Source organism: Episyrphus balteatus, chromosome 4, assembly GCF_945859705.1.
Source record: "Episyrphus balteatus chromosome 4, idEpiBalt1.1, whole genome shotgun sequence".
NCBI lineage: Eukaryota > Metazoa > Arthropoda > Insecta > Diptera > Syrphidae > Episyrphus > Episyrphus balteatus.
This window is the reverse complement of record NC_079137.1, coordinates 81,398,415-81,406,925: the sequence shown is the minus strand read 5'-3', so window position 1 is coordinate 81,406,925 and position 8,511 is coordinate 81,398,415. Positions and strand designations below refer to the sequence as shown.

General features: G+C 31.0%; 1 long non-coding RNA gene across 1 annotated transcript in view; it reads left to right on the top strand.

The window, feature by feature from the left end:
* Window positions 1–8,267: 8,267 nt before the first annotated feature.
* The window catches only part of LOC129918340 (uncharacterized), a 113,160-nt gene continuing 112,916 nt past the window's right edge, over window positions 8,268–8,511 (top strand). Inside the window, exon 1 of the long non-coding RNA XR_008772946.1 lies at window positions 8,268–8,361. This is a non-coding gene — a long non-coding RNA (uncharacterized LOC129918340). The remainder of the gene's footprint in view (window positions 8,362–8,511) is intronic.

Sequence of the window (8,511 nt, the reverse complement as noted above, 5' to 3'; positions counted from 1 at the left end):
ATTGGTTCTTCAACGAGATAAACTGAATATCAAGCGTTACTGCGTGCGTTACTTTGATATGGCCAAGGTGTTTGTGTTACGAAATTCTTCTTCAACTTTTGTTGTACCATTGCTCGGAGATCGCAATTGAAAAGTTGATGAGTTTGAAAATTTTGCAAACAACGAAAGTAACGCTTCTCCGTTACCTACTGTCTTTGTCTGTCCACTTTTTATTAGTATTTCGTGGAACTTCTTGAACATCAACTTTATGATGCGCGCTCATAAGACTCACCAAGTTTCAAGAAAATAGATTGGTTCTTTAACGAGATAAACTGAATATCAAGCGTCTAAATGCCTTGCGTTACTTTGGAATGACCAAAATTTTTGTTTTAAGAAATTCTTCTACAGTTCTTCTAACATTGCTCAGAGAACTCAATTGAATAGTTAGTGAGTTTAAAAATTTATCAAACAACGAAAGTAACGCTTCTCCGTTACCTACCGTCTTTGTCTGACTTCTTTTTATTAGTATTCCGTGAAACTTCTTGGATATCAACTTATTGATGAGTTGTTAAGACTAACCAAGTATCAAGAAAATAGATTGGTTTTTCAACGAGATAAACTGAATATCAAGCGTTACTGCGTTACATTGGAATGGCCTAAGTGTTTTTTGTTTAGAAATTCTTCAACTGTTCTTCTTACAGTGCTCAGGGACCTTAATTGAATAGTTGGTGAGTTTGAAAATTAAGCTTTGTAGGTATCAAGATAATTAGGTTCTATTGCAAATAGCAACTATCACTTTGATAAGCAATTTTCATGCTAGCATAACAGAATTTCTACCATTAACTGTTGCAAAACAAACAATCAAATGACAACAAAAAAAAAAACTAAAAACCGTTTGTAATTCTCTCACTCATTATGTTTGACAAAGAAGCAAAAAAAAAAAAAATAAAATAAACCTTTCATTTGTAGAAGAGTTTTTTTTTTTCAAGCTTCTTACGCAATCTGCCTAATCGATGTCGACCGTGTGTATTTTTCCATCACACAACAACAATAATCTCCATCTGCCTCGCGCAACTTGCAATCGCAACTTAACTATTACACTTTGTATATACAATTTTCGTATTTTTCCTCCACTTGTTAACATTTTTTGTTGAACAAGTTTTTTTTATTGTTCATTGTTTGCCTCTTAAGTAGAAAAAAAAACGCTTATACCTACGGAGAAGTATAATAGAAAAAAAAATCATTGTCATGGTTTTGCGGTAATGGCGGTGGTGATTTAATGCACACAACAATGGCATAGCAACACATCACACCAAAATGCCTCTTACAATGAATAATAATCACTCTTGGAGCTGTAACGCAAAGCAAAAAAAAAAACTTTAGAAATGAGTACAAAGCAACCAACCCCTCAATAACAATAAAATAGAAGTAGAACCGTCCGTGAAACAAACCGCTCCTCACCGCCACCACCAACGTCTCCAACCGCAAGCGGCTTCTTACGCATGCACTGATGCATTCTCACCTCTGGACTCATATTACAAAAGCGTTACATTATAGCTTGGCGACTAGTTGTCTGTTCCAACCGCTCACTAAGCTGACCGGCCGGCCGGCATGGCGGGTGTTCTCTGCTGCTTCCAACCCAACCCCACCCTCTTCTACCTCTGATTACTATTTTTTTGTTCTGCTGCTGATATACTTATAATTTTTCCATATGGACACATATTACAACAGACACTAACACTATTAACAATCCATGTGAATGTGGGATATCATTTATAATCGGAACAGACAAATGGTCGCCGCTCTGCGGCCGTTACAGCTGGGCACCGCAAACTTCTGTCAGTTTTTATATTTTTATTCCATTTTTTTTCCACGAGATTCATTATGCGTGCATTTGTATGAGTTTTGATTGCATATAATGCTTTTCGCATTAATCACAGTATTTTTCCATTTTTCTTCCATTCAATCTGAATAATGAGGGGAAGGAAATTTGTTTCAAAAGAATCGCCGATTGACCGCTGTGTTTTCATTTATTTTTTTTTTTCTCTAAAGGGAGATAGCTATGGACTATGTGTAATTGTATAAGAATAGAAACCTTGAAGAAATATGGTTCCCTTCCCTCTCTGACAGTAGAGTGCATCACACAAGGTGAATTTTTTTTTAATAGAAAACAACTAAGGTAACGAATAATAATCGTACAATGCCTTTGCATGAGTAATTACAGGGCAATTAATGTCAGTAGTACTTAAATATTTTATTTGTATCGGCAGCAAGGCAGGGGTAACGCTTTAATTATTTTAGAATTATAAAACATGAAATTACACTGTGAAGTAAAGCAAACTTATTTAGAAAAGGTCAAAGAGATAAAAAGAGCTTAGCAATAGCTTGATTTCAGACAAAATTTATCAGATGAAGTTTAACCTTATTCAATTTGTGTATTTGAATTTAAAGTAACGTGTTTGTAACGTTTTTAATGTTCACCCACAACTTTTTAATGAAGATAGTTTTTAATTAATCAGTTATTCATTTCGACTAGAGCTGTAGGAAATCGTAGGTACCGAATTACTTAGTTGCGGGGTATTTACTTCAGTGGCAATTAACAAAACGTTACTACCTCACCAAGGTCGTTACTTGTATGTTTGGCTACTGGCACTTGGTCCAAAATACTTTTCAATGTGTAATTGGCGCAGTTAGTTTTGAAAAAAAAATGAGCTTGCAGTGATTTTTTGAATGATATTTTTATATTTATGACAGTTTATATACAAAGCGATCGAAAAACTAAACAACTGCGTTACTTTACTAAAAATTACATTTTTATTTATAAAATCAGATAATTGAGCTCTCTCATATTGTCGGTAAAACCAGAAAAGTGTGTTAATCCATGTTAACAAATTTTACAAGAGAGCATTTAAACCTCCTAGTTTTGAATTAGTTTTGAATTATATTCGAAAAAACTGTAGTCTAAATCAACTGTGTTACCAATTTATTCTCTCTATAGTAACGCAGTGGAGCAGTAACGCATAATATATTGTAAATATTCAAATTAATTGAAAACAAATCGCAAAACTTTTGTCACTAGCAATATTATTAGTATAAAAGCTCTGTATAAGAATCTCACAAATGCGTTAACTCAGTGGTCACGCTCCTTTTTAGTGACTTTGAAGCTATTTATTTGACTTGCATATTTCCACTGACCAATGGCTTATTAAAAAGCTTATTTCAAGTCAAACTAAATGCGGTACATTCTATATACAATTAATGCTTGCTTTCACATGGTAACGCAGGGTAACTAAAATTGAATTCCTTTCTGGAGCCACGATTTAAAATATTTTTTATTTATTTTAATATTTTGTGAAATTAATATCTGTTGGAATTGGAGAGAAGACTGATGTCCTGAGACAGAAATATTTTGCATGAAAAAGCACTGCGTTACCAAGATAGACTATAATTATCGTAATTCTATTATATATTATATTCTATTTATATGTTATATTCTATTTTGTTGTATACGTAAATAGTGTACTTTTTTAACTTTCTATATTGTCTCCACTAATATTTAACTATTTCCTAAGGGATAAGTTTTCAGGCATGAAATAGTACTGTGACCGCCATAAGTTTTTTTTGATATTTTCTACTATTCAATTTCTACATCAAATATTTGTGTACCTTCATTTTCAGAAGTTCTTAGTTGTGTGGTGACATTGAAATAATGCATCCTGATAAGATATTGTTATTGATTGTTTAAAAGTTTTGTTCTTATAATTTTATCTGATGCAGAAAAAAGTCTTCTAGGTTATTATTTCCTTATCGCTAAATCTTTAGATAAAAATCTCAACATTTCAGCAAAGTTTCATGATCATGTTATATTCTTCATTAACACATTTTTCCACCTACAAAAGGCCTAGATTTTTTTTCTTCACAAGTGCTAAATATTTATACTTGAAAGAATGTGTCTGTGTTTTATTTTTTTTAATGAGAAAGATAAATTAATTAAATTTCCATTTTCTTGTCACATAATTTATATGAATTATATTTTATCGGTCTCTCTAAGCCCTTTTTAAAAAGTCCGCATTTTTTTTAAAGCAATTTAAGTTTGTTATACCCATTTTCACGCACTGACTTCAAGAAAAAAAAAAAAATCATAATTAGCCATTTATATATTTCTTTGTACTACCAACTCCAACACAACAACCGTTCTTCTTTTTTAATTTTTCGCATTCAAGATAACACTTGCACGCACACACATTGCGCTTTACTCATAACAATTTTAATTGGAGTCACATTTTATGCATAGAGACACAGAAAAAGAGTGAAAGATCCAAGAGCCCCATTACAAAATGCAATTAATTTAATTTCATTGCCACGGAACACAGAATTCTCTTGTGGAATAAAAAAAAAAAAAATACAAACCAAACAGATCTACAACACTCACATGGCAACACATTATGTAGTTATTTTTCACACTTGTTTGGCATTTGTTTTTTTTTTCTACGTTTAAAATTGATTATAAAAAAAATGTCAGAGAAAACACAATTTTCTTTCGAGAAAGAAAACCCACCAACCAACAAGCTAGATTTATTCATGTGGAATCCTTTTGCCGGTTTACATTCAAGCTCAAAGTATCCGCATCATACACATAAACCAAAAAAAAAACATGAAAGATACAAATTTACATTCACATTTGTTTCGTTTGGTTTTTTTCGTATAAGCATAGTCGACTTTATACCGCTCCCCAGTGTCAACGAAATTCAATACTTCACTGTCATTTCCTCTACTTCATCTCCATTTACCCCCTCCCCCAACTCGCCCCGCAACAACCTAACATTTTGTCCCCATTGCCATCATGCCGATGCCATATATCTTGATCTTGTTTTTTTTGTATTAATTCTGTTCTCTTATAAATCCGTCAGCCATGGCAAAGTATATAAATATCTTTGTGCGTTGAAATGCAAAATAAGAAAAAGAAAAAAAAATACAACAAAAATAGACAAACAAAAGAACGAACATAAAATACAATTTTTTTTTTGTTGTTAACTGTGTTTAATTAACGAACGATGAAAAGTCAAGATGTGAAATTGCATCATGTGTTTGATGGATGGAATTAAGGATAGCCTCAAAAGGACAAAAAAGATAAATGGAATTTTGAAAAAAATCATAAAAGAAATAAATAATATTTTACTTTGCCTTATCTTATAAATCTACAAAGGACTCCTTCAAGATTCCCTTAATCCATAAACTTTACTTTACTTCCAAGTCACTGCAGTTGAAACTTATACTCTTATCAGTTTTTAATAGAATGAAATAAAGGCGTAGAATCTACGTCAATATTTAGAGTAAGATATAATTCATAATGAATTCTCAGAAAGTGGCGCCCAACGTAAAGAAGAGATCTTAATTTTTAGATTTTAAGATATATATGTTTGACTTGCATTCTGGGTATTTTTTAGTTAGCTAACTGAAACATACAATATTACAGTTAATTGTGTAAGTAATTCCAATGATATTGAGAAATTTTAATTACATGCATAAGAAATGAGTTAATTGGCGCCCAACATTTCAAAAAGACCAAAAACAGTTGTAGATTTTGTAAGTCCATATTTTATCCTATTTAAGCAGTATTCAATTTTTTTTTATCATTATGATAAAAAATAAAGTACATAGCTTCTCTTCTCCGTTACATATTCAATATCCAAAAATGCTCAAAGGAAAAAATAGACTATTTAGAAAAAACATCAAAAATGTCGTTTTATTTTTGTTTTTTTTGAATAGTTTTTCTTAAATTTCTTACATTATTTTAATTTAAAATTTTTTTAAATGGATACATATCGAAAGGAAATTTAATTATCTACAAAAACTTACTTAATAAAAATTTTTAAATTCGGCTTGCTTTTCAAGTTATAGACAAAAAATCAAAAAGTAACAAAAAGAGTCGAAAATATTGATCGTTACAAAAATGGTAATATCTTTATAACTTATTCATAGATTTTGTAGAAAATTATCTTGTTATCTTTTCTAGAAAGTGTTCTACACATAAAAAATTTAAAACTATGAGGACTCGAAAGATTTTGATTTTTTCTTTCAATAAGAAATATTTTTTGGCAAAATTTTCCGTTAAAAAATCCATTTTTTAAAAAATGTTTTGGTATATTGCACTTAACTATCTAGAGTGACACAGAAAATTTATTCTAGTGTTTATTGCTTATTTATTCAGCTTTTAGGTGCCAGTTTTTCTGTTCAGATTGATCGTTTATTACTCAACATATAGCCCGAATACTAAGTATGCTGGGAAAAACAACTATAACAAACTTTGAAAAATTATATCTCGAAAACGTAATTTTTGTAAAGTGATTTCCAAGTCCCTGAGGTCTAAGTACGTAAGAAAAAAATAGTAGGATTGAGTGTCGATTTTGGCTATAAACCAGTGTAATTGGCGCCCATTACGATACCACCACAATGGTTTAGTAATTGAACTCGGTGTTCCACAAGGTGGAGTCTATGTACCTATAATATTTAGTTTTATACATCAATTCCACGGTGTAACACTCAAAATATACGCGGGCGGAGACCTATCAGGTTTTATAGAGCTAGTCGCACTGATTACGAAACGGTATTTGAAAATCCCCTAACACCCCCAAAATCTGGAGTTACGGGCAAAAAACGGTTTTTTGGACCTTCACCCATTGAAAAAATTCTAGCTTCGTCAATTTTTTACCCATTGAAAAATAAAAACAAATAAAAACAAAAAATAATTTGAAAAAAGAAAAATCTGATAAAATAATTTTTCAATTTTCTCATAAACTAGAAGATATAGAAACATATAGTTTTCACTGTTCGATAAGGAATCAATTGAGGCAGTTTTCTGTGTGAGTAATTTTTTTTACTAAAATTCACAGTCTGGACAAAAATAGTATGAATTGAGTTTTAAAAAATTTTGTTCGCCTATTTTTAACTTTGAAATCGATTATTTCAAAAACTATTGATAATATTATATTGATTTAAAAATTAAAATCAAATGTACAATTTTGCCTTTCGGAAATGGTATAATTTATTACTGTAAGTGTTGCCGTTGTTTTTTAATAATTTTTTTTAGAAAAATGCTCCTCCCACCTAAACGGGGAGAGATAGACCCCCCTCCCAAAAAAAAATGTTTGTATTAAGCTCCTCTATAAAAACCCGTTATTAAATCCTGTCGCCCAAGTTATCCTACTACGTGCCGAAACAATATTTTTGTTCTATACCTAAAAGTTCGAATTTCTGTATCTGGGTTGAAATCGAAAATTTTTTTTTTCTAAGCCAATTTTGAAGTGAGTTTCATTAAAAATACCTCGATTGATTGGGAAATAGATATAGTCTTAGAATATATTTTTTTAATAGCATGTTGTTTTGAAAACATATACTTTAAATTGATGCCGAAGTTGGGCAAATGACAAAAAAAATGTAATTTTTGAACTTTGACAGCTTATAAATTCTAAGCGGTTTAATCGAATTACATGTTTTATACACTGTTGAAAAGTTATATTTATCTTCTATCAGAAACAGTAAAAAAATTGAAAATGGTAAAATTGACGAAGCTAGAATTTTTTCAATGGGTGAAGGTCCAAAAAACCGTTTTTTGTCCGTAACTCCAGATTTTGGGGGTTTTAGGGGATTTTTAAATACCGTTTCGTAATCAGTGCGACTAGCTCTACAAAACCTGATAGGTCTCCGCCCGCGTATATTTTGAAACCTCATTTTTGTAACACCGTGTTCTTTATCGAAAAATGAAATCATTGGACCCTGAGCCTTAAAGTATCTTCAGGATCATCCCGCTATTACAAGATATGAAGTTACCCATTGCAATTATCCACGCTTCTTATGGTTTTTCATTATTTTTTTTTGTACGATTCTATTGATCTCTTTAGGTTGTCAATGTTGTCATTATTATTGACAGCCCTTTTTATTTTTATTTACATTTTATTATTCATTTTTAAAGAGAACTTTTTTTTAGATTTTTTCTTTATTTGTGATACAATTCAATGGAGTTTGAGAAGAGTTTGTTTTGTATTCTTTTTTTTTTTTGTAACGAAATCAACAAAAATCTCTACAGAGCCATATGTACATGGAAGAGGAGGAATATAGAGGGATACACCATACACAAGTTTTTTGTATACAGAACAAGGCAAAACAAAAAAAAACAGATCCAAGTAGTAACCAGTTATTCCAGAAAACCTCTTTTTTTTTCGACATCGAACCTGACTTTTCAGTGTGAGATTTTGTTGTTATTGTTTTTTTTTTTTTTTTTTTTTGTTGGTGTACCAACCAACCAACTAACTCCAAACTAACTCCCATCCAAGCTCCCGGGTGTCTTGGATTCGATTCTATAAAGAGTTGTTCTTTGTTCTGGTGAGTTTCTTTTTCACATCTTTATCGGGTTTTGTTGTTTTTTTTGTATTTTTTTTTTGTTTTTATTTCAATTTATTTATTTTTTATTTTAAATTTATTGCTGGATTTTGCGAGGAGGAGAAATCTGCCACAAGCCTTTTATACTTTTCA